Here is an 11,461-nt window from a genome sequence, read left to right on the forward strand (position 1 = left end):
TATCGTCTGTTGGATATCAATCGATTAATGGTATTTACTGAGTGATTACTATGTGCAAAGCACTGGACTAAACTCTTGAGGGAGTTGAATATAACAGAGTTTGCAGACACATTCCCTTCCCACAGTGAACTTACAGTCAGGGGTGGAGGGAGACAGACATTAAAATAAATGAGTAATTTACAGTATATAATTTAAAGATATGTAAGCAAGTGCTGTGGGGTTGACGGTGGGGCAAATGTCAAATGCTCAAAGGTCACAGATCCAAGTGATAACAGGATACAGAAGGGAGAGGGAGCCGGGGCAAAGAAGGCATAATCAGGGAAGGCTTCTTGGACGAGATGTGACCTTAATAATGCTTTGAAGGTGGGGAGAGTGGTGACCTGGTATATATGAAGGGTAAGGGCATTCCAATCAACCAAACAATCAATTGTATTTAGTGAGTTCTTACTATATACACAGCACTGTACTAAGCATTTGGAAAGGTACAATACAACAGAATTAGCAGACACATTAGACAAGTTAAGTGAATGTGCTGGTCTGTAGTAAGAAATCAGTGAGGTAAGAGAGGAGAGAGCAAGGTGATCGAGTACCTTAAAGTCTATGATAAGGAGTTTTTCTTTGATGTGGAGATGAATGGGCAACCCCTGGAGGTTATTCGGGTGTGGGGAAATATGGACTGAATTTTTTTTAGAAAAATGATCCAGCCCACATAATGAAATATGGATTGGAATGGGGAGAGACAGGAAGCAGAGAGGTCAGCAAGGAGGCTGATTCAATAGTCAAAGCAGGATAGGATAAGTTTTGGGATCAGTTTGGTAGCAACTTGGATGGAAAGGGAAGAGTGAATTTTAGCAATGTTGTGAACATTGAATTGACAGGATTTGGTGACAGATTGAATATGACTTGAATAACGATGAAAGAATTGAGTAGATGATCATCCCAAGGTTATGTATTTGTGAGACAGGGAGGATGGTGGTGCTGTCTACAGTGATGGGAGTCACAGGGAGGACAGGGTTTGTGTGGGAAGATGAGTTCTGTTTTGGACATGTTAAGTTTGAGATGTCGGCAGGACATCCAAGTAAACAGTCTCCTGAAGGCAGGAGGAAATTTGAGACTGCAGAGAAGGAGAGAGATTATGACTGTAGATGTAGATTTGGGAATCATCCACATAGAGATGGGAGTCAATGAATTATCTAAAGGAGTGGATGTAAGACAGAGAATTAAAGGGGATCCAGAGTAGCATGGCTCAGTGCAAAGAGCCTGGACTTGGGAGTCAGAGGTCATGGGTTCGAATCCCTGCTCTGCCACTTGTCAGCTGTGTGACTTGGCAAGTCACTTACCTTCTCTGTATCTTAGTTACCTCATCTGTAAAATGGGCATTAAGACAGTGAGCCCCATGTGGGACAACCTGATTACCCTGCATACCCCAGCGCTTAGAACAGTGCTCTGCACATAATAATAATAATAATGTTGGTATTTGTTAAGCGCTTACTATGTGCAGAGCACTGTTCTAAGCGCTGGGGTAAACACAGGGGAATCAGGCTGTCCCACGTGGGGCTCACAGTCTTAATCCCCATTTTACAGATGAGGGAACTGAGGCACAGAGAAGTTAAATGACTTGCCCACAGTCACACAGCTGACAAGTGGCAGAGCTAGGATTCGAACTCATGAGCCCTGACTCCAAAGCCCGTGCTGTTTCCACTGAGCCACGCTGCTTCTCTATAGTAAGTGCTTAACAAATACCAACATTATTAATATTATTATTAACTAAATCTTGAGGAACTTCCACAGTTCCACAGGTGGAAGGCAGAGGAGGAGTCTGCAAAAGAGACTGAGAATAGGAAAAGAGATAGTAGGAGAATCAAGACAGAACAGTGTCAGTGAAGGCAAGGTTGGATAAAGTTTCCAGGAGAAGGGGTGGTCCACAGTGTTGAAGGCTGCTGATAGATTGAGGGGGGTTAGGGTGGAGTAGAAACTTTTTGATTTGACAAGAAGAAGATCAATTGTCATCTTTTTGAGATTCAAAAAGAAGTTGTGAATCTCTGTAAAGATGAATTAATGTAATTGGAGGGATCGTGTGAGTAGGAACCACATGCTGGGAAAAGAAGATATCCCTAAATCCAAGCCTGAACAAATTTCCATTATCTCATATGTTCATGTGGTGATTTTTCAGGCCTCCATAATGATGCCTGTTATAGGAACTCCAGAGAGCATTTGTTCTTGTGACATTTGACTAAAGGATATTAAAAATTCATATAACTCAAAATAATGAATATTGAATTGGATTTATCTTGCTTATTAGGATTTAAAGGAAAGTATAAGATAAAATAGGGGTGACAAACTTTGGTGTGTTTCTTTCAAAAACTGAAAGTCTCGAAAGTTTGCAGAGCACTTTACTAAGTGCTGGGAAAAAATACACAGGTAGAAATTAAATACTGTTTCTGTCATTACAATTGTGTGCAGTGTCATCTTCAAACACAGAGTGCATATATATAAGCAGCACAGCCTAGTGGATAGAGCACAGGCTTGGGAGTCTGATTAAGCCCTCTTTTCCCCAGCTTCCTCTCCCTTCTCCATCTGTGCCTTTGGATCTATGACCTTTGGGCATTTAATATTTGCCCCACGTTCCCCTTTGCCTTTTGAGTGACCTTGGGGAAGTCACTTCTCTTTGCCTCAGTTACCTCATCTGTAAAATGGGGATTAAGACTGTTTGCCCCATTTGGGAAAGGGACTGTGTCCAACTTGATTATTTTGTGTCTACCCCAGAGTTTAATATGTGCTGTCACATAGTAAGTGCTTAACAAATACAATTTTTTTTTAAAAGCCACATTTACCTTCTCCAGAAGGTCCAGTTCTCAAAGTCATACAGGTTAGACATCACCACATTTTTACAGACTTTCAATTTAATAAGAAACTTAATATTTCACTGCCACCTAACTGGGTTCAATTTTAGTAGGGTAAAAGACCCACAGTCTGTGTTTTGTCATTTCTAATCTATGCCATTCTTCACCTTCTGATTTTCCCGCCTATGTAATCCAAACAAAGAGCACTACTAATTGCTGACTACATAAATATTAAAGGCAGACCCATCAACCCAAACATAAAATATACTAGTCTAAAGCTTTCTTCCTAATGTCTTCCTTTCCTTCTGCCCTCCCCGATTCTTGTTTTCTGTTCTTAATTATGATCCTGGAATTGACAACATGAACCCAAGCAGTTTAAAGAATGTTGTACTTTTTAAAGGGAAAATACTTCTAAGTTTTCAGCCCCACATCTGTCATTATACCTTCCTACATCTCAGGGAAAATAGCAACCTGTCTCTTCCTCTCTGCATTTGAAAGAAAGAGTTCTCATTTGCCATTCAAGTATAAGTTCGGTAACAGAGAAGTAGATAGAAAGAAGTAATCAAGCATAGTTAACTGTACTCAGCAAGTTTCCATTACTGAATTTACCTGCACATTTTTCAATGTTGCCTCTTGGTGATCTAAGTACACCAACGCAGTGGTGCACTGTGGATAAAATGCACAACACACAAACATACGTAGTGTAGAATCCTCTTGAAGTGAGATCAGTTTATTTCACAGAATGACCTCACTGCCCACTGGGGTTTCTCTATAATTCAAATCACAATCAACATATTGAAATATATTGAAATAATATGCTATTTTTATTCTATTTTCCTCCCTTTGAGCTCATTTTAAGAGAAGTGGGCTGACTTCAAATGAGAGGTTTAAACAGGCAATTTGTTACTCATCATTAAAGTACTTAAAGTAAAAAAGATGTATTGATACAAAATATTTGTGAAATTTTAGAACACTTTTAAGATAGTATTTTACAGCCTTTGGGCACTTTTCCCTCATACAGACCCCCAAAGAATACTACAAAGCACTGCTGGAGATTAGAAAGGAAAGATGATTTTTCAGGCCTCCACAATGCTGCCCATTATAGAAACTCCAGAGAGCATTTGCTCTTGTGACTTTTGATGAAAGAAAATTCAAAATTCGTATAAATTAAAATAATGAATGTTGAATTTGGTTCATCTTAGTTATTAGGATTTAAAGGAAAGCACCATAAGATAAAATAGAGGTGACAAGCTTCGGTGTGTTTCTTTTAAAAAGTGAATGTCTCAAAAGTTTTTAGTGCTTTCTCCTTTCCTTGATTCCCCACTGGAATCCCTCCCACAGAGATCTGCACTGCCACCTGATTCACTTACTTCTCCACACACCTCTTGAGGGATGAAAGCTCACTGAGGGATGTTGAAAAGAGGCACACATCTGATACCTATCCCCCAATTCACAAGCCCAGAGGTCCCAATGCCTTCCACTTTGGATCTGGGAACTGGGAGACACATTTTTCCTTATTTTTTTTTAAATGGTACTTGTTAAACCCTTGCTATGTGGCAGGCACTGTACTACACTGGAGTAGATTCAAGATAATCGGGTTGGACTCATGGGGCTCACAGTTTAAGCCAGAGGGAGGAGGATTTAATTCCCCTTTACAGATGAGGTGACTGAGACCCAGAGAAGTTAAGTAATTTGCCCAAAGTCACACAGCAGACAAGTAGCAAAGCCTGGATTGGAACACAGGTCCTCTGAATCCAAGCCCAAGCTCTTTTCCCAGGCAGTACTGCTTCCCTACCTTTCCCCTAAATCCAAGTAGGCACCCCAACATACATTTAGAACGACCTGTTCATCTCCTTTATGGGAGGTGAAGAGAAAAAGAATCAGAATCAGGCCTGTGACAGCAAAAGTTTTGTTACCCAGTGGCTGGATGAACGGAAGTTGCCGGTTAGTCAAAAATTCCAGCTCACTAAGAATCAGGGCTACCCTAGGCAACCACTCACAGGAGCAGGCTTTGCATGGGTTTATACAGAGAGGATAGCAACAGCCATGTAATGAAATTCACTCCTCCCTCAGCTCAACAGCACTTATGTACATATCCATAATTTATTTATTGATATTACTGCCTGTCTCCCCCTCCAGACTGTAAGCTTGTTGTGGGAAGAGAACATGTCTACAAACGCTGTTATATTGTACTCTCGTAAATGCTTAGTACGTGCTCTGCATGCAATAAGTGCTCAATAAATATGATTGATTGATTGTGGAAGCCTCTTAGCTGAATCCTGACTCTATTTCAGGTACTTGGTGGAGATGCAGGCTCTGGAAATCCCTCAGTGCTGAACCTAGTCTTAGAAGGAGAGCCCTTTCCTTCAAGACTGTTGTATTGAGAACTAACACTCGGACATTTTGGGGGAAGTAGATCTAAGAGATTGAAGGGAAGAGGAGTTTAGACTAGCGATCTTCCCTAAGGTGAATACATTTCTCAGAGGGCACAGGGCATTTCTTCTTCCTAAACATCAACAGGAAATAGAAAAGCTTCCCAGAAGGCCTATCCTTTTACTTCCTCTGCCCAGGGGTAGGAGGTGAAAACGAGAAATTGTAGGCCAGTTTGTTTGCAGCTCTTCTTCTTCTTCTTTTATTTTTTTTTAGCTGCTCTGTTTATCACCTGGATCTGGAAGTGACTACTGTGAAAGAAACTGCCTTGGTCTCTGCAAAAAGGCCTTTTCATGTGGCGATAGATACTTTAACTTCCTTGTTCAATTTGTAATATTTGTGGGAGAATTTTAGGCCAGGAAATAGGGGTTGGAACTTTCTCAAATTTCCCCTTTGTCTTGTTTATGCCAGCCCATCTCTGATAATAAGTGTGTTATTTAAGTGCTTACTATGTGCTAGTCACTGTGCTAAGCTCTGGGGTCGACACAAGCAAATCAGGTTAGATGGAGTTCCTGCCCCTCATGGGGCTCACTGTCTTCATCCCCATTTTACAACTGAAGTAACTGAGTGAAGTGACTTGCCCAAGGTCACACAGCGGACAAGTGGTGGAGCTGGGATTAGAACCCAGGTTCTTCTGACTCCCGGGCCCTTCTCTATCCACTAGGCCATGCTACTGATTCAACTCTGACTTGTGAATATCATGCTTACATATAAAATTCAGTCTTTTAAAATGCATACATTATCGCTATTGTTCTTGTTCTTGACTGTCCATCTCCCGCGATTAGACTGTAAGCCCATCAAAGGGCAGGGACTGTCTCTATCTGTTACCGATTTGTACATTCCAAGCGCTTAGTACAGTGCTCTGCACATAGGAAGTGCTCAATAAATACCACTGAATGAATGAATGAATGAACATACCAAGTTCTGAGCAATGCGAAGATATGTTCAACACTGTTTGCTAACATGCCAGGATTCATAAACTCCACCCCCAAGATTACATTCAATTGCTCTACAGAAATGTCATTTCTCCTCCCTGTCCTCTCCTCCCCTTTGCTTTGTCCCTGTCCCACTGTCTCCTGTTCCTTATCTGGCCACTTTTTAGCCCCCTTCAGTGTGCTGGACTATGACAATTTTTTAAAAATTATTTCTTTATCCTTTAATTCTAATGACAGCCACTACTCCCAATTCCACCATGCCACTTTCCATTCATTGGCTTGCCACCTTGCTTCCTCTTTCCAGTTGGGACTGAAGGACCAGAGACGATGATGGATCTGGGCAGGATGATGAGGTTGATGAAGAGGCAGTCCCGTCACATGCCACTTTCCCTCTTGTCACCCTGATCTGTCACTGCCCTCATCCTCAATAATTATAGTATTTAAGCTCTTACTATGTGCCTAGCACTGTACTAAATGCTGTGGTAGACACAGTCCCTGTCTCCCACGGGGCTTCCAGTCTAAGTAGGAGGGAGAACAGGCATTTAAGCCCCATTTTACAGATGAGGAAATTGAGGCACAAATAAGTTAAGTGACTTGCTCAAAGTTACACACCAGGAGAGCAGCAGAGCTGGGAATAGAGTCCAGATCCTCTGACTCCTAGGTCCGTGCACCTTCCACTAGGCCACTCTGCTTCTCTAGCCCTTCATCCATTCAATTATATTTATCGAGCACTTATTGTGTGCGAAGCACTATACTAAGCATTTGGCAGAGTACACTATAACAATAGACAGACCTATTCCCTACCCATCCTGCCCTGAGAGGGACAGAGAGCTAATGAAAACAGCATGGGTGCATATGGAGAAATATGGCAACAGTTGCCTTGGCTGCTACTGAGTATAGAATTAAAGGTTAAAGCACGAACCACAAAGTTGCAGCACGACCCAGTTCAGCGCCTAGGAAGACACAGGACATGGGGATTATAAGTGACCAAAAGAGGGTGACGTTTGAGTAGGAAGGAAGAAGGGATGGGGGCTGGTGGGGTGGGAGGCAGGATCATTCACCTACTCACTCAGTTCCAGGGACTGAAAGCTACAATCCTCCTCCACATCACCCCAATCTCACGATATCCCCTTTCTCTTCTCTCACCACTGTCCCAAATCAACCCGCCCCAGCTATGTGCCCTGACAGCTCAATCTTATCCAACCCATCTGCACCCCTTGTGCCTTCCCCTCTCGAGTTCCCCAACCTACAATCCCAGCTAAACGAGGGCAATGGAACCCTGTTTCAACAGAGAAATTTCTCCCCCTCTTCTCCTCGACCTGTTCCTCTACTATAATAATTATTATAATAATGATGATATTTGTTAAGCACTTACTTTGTGCCAAGCACTGTTCTAAGCACTGGGTAGGTACAAGGTAATCAGTTTGTCCCACGTGGGGCTCACAGTCTCAATCCCCATTTTACAGATGAGGTAACTGAGGCACAGAGAAGTTAAGTGACTTGCCCAAAGTCACACTGCAGACAAGTGGTGGAGGCAGGATTAGAACCCATGACCTGTTACTCCCAAACCTGTGGTCTTGCCACTAAACCATGCTGCTCCTCCCACTAAGCCACGCTGCTTCTATCATTCTATCATTCCTCCTCTCCATCACTTGGACCTGGCTCACTCCAGAGGACACTATGACTGGTACCTCTTTCTCCCTTGGGAGATCTTTCCTTCTCCCGTCTCCCCGATTTAAAGGGAAAAGAGGAGCTTGTTGGCCTTCTACTCACACCCTCCCCCAAATCTGCTTTTGTGTCACCTGAACCGCTCTATCCCTAATCTCTCTTCCTTTGAAATCCATGTCGTCTGCCTCTACTTCCCACTACAACTAGTACTCATTTACCACCACTAGTACGCATTTACCACCCATCTGGCTCTATCCTCTGCTTTGCCAAGTGACTTCAACACCTTTTTTGCCTTCCTTGTCTGTTTCTCCTCCCTAAAACTGATCTTCAAGGAGTTCAGTAATCAGGAGGATGTTCCCAGTGACCTCTCAGCCATCTGCTTCCACTCCCTCCTCAACTCCAAAGAAGTCATGTTCCACACCACCTCACCCACACACCAGCATGGACATATACTGGATCTTATCAACTCTAGTCATTGTAGCACTTTAAACTCACCAATATTGAAATAATTCTCTCCAGCCACTCTTTGACTTGACTCTCCTCTTTTCAGTCCATACTTTATGCTTCTGTTCAAATCATGTTCCTAAAACCTCATAAGGGCTACCCTGCACACATCTTCTCATTCCTCAAAATCTTCATTGTAACCCAGACCTGTCTGCATGAAGCAGAAGCTCCTGACTAATGACTTTGAGGAACTCGATCAGCTCTTCCCCACTCCCAATAATCTATTCTCTTCTCCCTCTGCATTCCAGCTCACACTTTCTGATCCTTTCAAGACTAACTTATTCATTATGCCTTTCTCTCCTAGCTCCCATTTCTGAACCCCTGTTTACACCCTTCCTATTACTTGGAACTTCCCTTTCACAATCTCCATTCTTCAAAGCCCTTCTGAAATCCCACTTTCAGGAAGCCTTCCCCCAGTAATTTCTTCACTCTTCCATCTATTACCCCAGCACTTTGATCCAAACACTCATTTTGGTTCTAGCAACTACCTGTTCCACTTTTGTGCATATGCTATTACTTAAACCTTCACTTAAATATTTACTTTTTTTATTTTTTCTACCTGTAAATTATTTTAGTGTCTGTCTCCTCTAAGGTATGCTAAGTGCTTGGGAGAGTACAGTACAACAGAGTTGGTAGATACATTCACTGCCTGCAAGCTCACAGTCTAAAGACTATAGAGTCACTGAGGTTTTAGATGATTGTGTCATTTTAGATTATTAATAATAATTGTATTTTTAAGTACTTGTCTTATGCCGTCAAGTAGTTTCCAACCCACAGTGACGCCACAGACGCATGTCTCCCAGAACACCCCATTCTCCATCTGCAATCATTCTGGTAGTGTATCCATAGATTTTTCTTGGTAAAAATATGGAAGTGGTTTACCATAGCCTCCTTCCGCGCAGTAAACTCTCCACCCTTGACTCTCTCCCATGCTGCTGCTAACCAGTCTGGGTGAGTTTTGACTTGTAGCAGATTGCCTTCCACTCGCTAGCCACTGGCCAAGATAGAAATGGAATGGGTATGCCTCTGCTTGACTCTCCCTCCCATAGCCAAGATTAGTAGAGTACTGGAAACTCTCCAGGTGCAATCCTGAGAGGGGTTTAAGTACTTATTACATTCCAAACACTATATTAGGAATTGGGCTGGGTACACTCAAGCCGATAGGATATAGTTCCTGTCCCTCATGGAGTTCACAATCTGAAGAGGGAGAACAGGAATTTCAACCCCATTCTACAGATGAGGAAACAGAGGCACAGAGAATAATTATATTTATAGTAGTATGTGCTTACTATGTTTCAAGCACTGTTGTAAGCACTGAAGTAAACACTAGAAAATCATATTGCTCATATTCCTGTCCCATGAAGGGCTCACAGTCTAAATAGGTGGGAGAGCAGGTATTTAAACCCTATCTATACTGTAAGCTTACTGTGAGCAAGGAACCTATCTACCAACTCTGTTATACTGTTCTCTCAAGCACTTAATATAGTGTTATGCATACAGTAAACACTCAATAAAAATGATTACTTGATTTTACAGAAGGGGAACCTGAGGCACAGAGAAGTTAAGTGACTTGTTCAAACTCACACTGCAGGTAAGTGGCAGAGCTGGAATTAGAACTCAGGTACTCTGACTCCCAGGTCTGTGCTCTTTCCAATAAGCCATCCTGCTTCTTATCTTGTCTCGCAATATGTTTTAATATTTTAAGGGCATTATTTTAGAGTTTGTGACCGAATAATTGAGTGCTAATGTTGAAATTTTGTGCTTTGAATTACTTTAACAAACACTAAACAATAGTTAAGTAATGTTTAATATCATATTACTTTTCCTGAAATTCTGGAACAGATTATAATACATAACACTCAAGTCTATGGGAAAACATTTCTCTGTTAAAGCCATTCACGATACAAAAACATTTTCGAGGAACATTACCCAGCTTAGCAAGCATCTTACCACTTGTTACACGTGACATCGTGACATAGAGATCAAGTTAAGAGCACGTACGACAGGTGATGAGATGTTTAGCCATCTCTTCTATATCTTCTAGGAGAGTTTATACGGCCCCACACTTCACCACTAAGGATGTAGGTGTCTTCCTCTTCATCACAGACAAGACTGAAGCAACCATAGGCAATAGAAGCTTCTGATGCTTTTTATTTATTTTCTTTTGTTTTATGATAGCTGTTAAGGACTTACTATATGTTAGGCGCTGTACTAAGCCCTGTGGTAGATATGAGAAAATTGGGTTGGACACAGTCCATGTTCCAGGTAGAGCTCACAGTTTAACCCCCCATTTTACAAATTAGGAAACTGAGACCCAGAGAAGTTAAGTAACTTGATCAGGGTCACATAGCAGACAAGCAGCAGGATTAGGACCCAGGTCCTCTAACTCCCAGGCCAGTGCTCTTTCCACTAGGCCACCTTGCTTCTGTTGTTCTTCTGATGTTGTTGCTTTGGGTGCATATGACTTTCCCACTACACAAATAGGCAGGAATAGCAACTGTTTGCATAGTTTCAGTCAATCAATCAGTAGTATTTATTGAGTTCTTGCTATGTGCAGAGCCTGGCACTAAGCACTTGGGAGCATACTATACAACAGATTGGTAGACATACTCTCTGCCCACAGTGACCTTACAGTCTAGATGAAACCATAACTTTCCTCAGAGAACATGAGGTTCTGATACTTGTTTGGCCCTGTGAACTAACAGTATTTAATAAACCTGAAACCAACCAAAGATACAATAGCAAACTCCATAGTTGTGATATTTTGCAGTCTTCTTGGATTAACACAGATATTCACTCCCCAGTTTAGTTTACTGGATAAGCGGTAACTGGGAAGTTTTGGGGGTTTTTTTGCTGAATGTTAAGGCGTTATTATGTCGAACATCAATCAATCAATCAGTAGTATGTATTGAGCACTTAATGCATAGAAACTTTCCAGTGCTATAGAAACAGTGGAGAATTCCCACCGCTCTGTTTTTATGAGTCACTAGCTGAATCAAATTACTAACCCCTCTGCTGGACTTCCTGTGAAATAGCAGATCTTACTGTAACCAAATATTGCCATCTAGGAAAACCCTTCTG

General features: G+C 41.9%; 1 non-coding gene across 1 annotated transcript; it reads right to left on the minus strand.

Moving 5' to 3' along the window:
* Positions 1-9,341: 9,341 nt before the first annotated feature.
* LOC114812507 lies at positions 9,342-9,479 on the minus strand. The gene has a single exon (XR_003760159.1). It is a non-coding gene; the product is annotated as a small nucleolar RNA SNORA7 (small nucleolar RNA).
* Between the last annotated feature and the right edge of the window lie 1,982 nt (positions 9,480-11,461).

Source organism: Ornithorhynchus anatinus, chromosome 5 (genome assembly GCF_004115215.2).
Source record: "Ornithorhynchus anatinus isolate Pmale09 chromosome 5, mOrnAna1.pri.v4, whole genome shotgun sequence".
NCBI lineage: Eukaryota > Metazoa > Chordata > Mammalia > Monotremata > Ornithorhynchidae > Ornithorhynchus > Ornithorhynchus anatinus.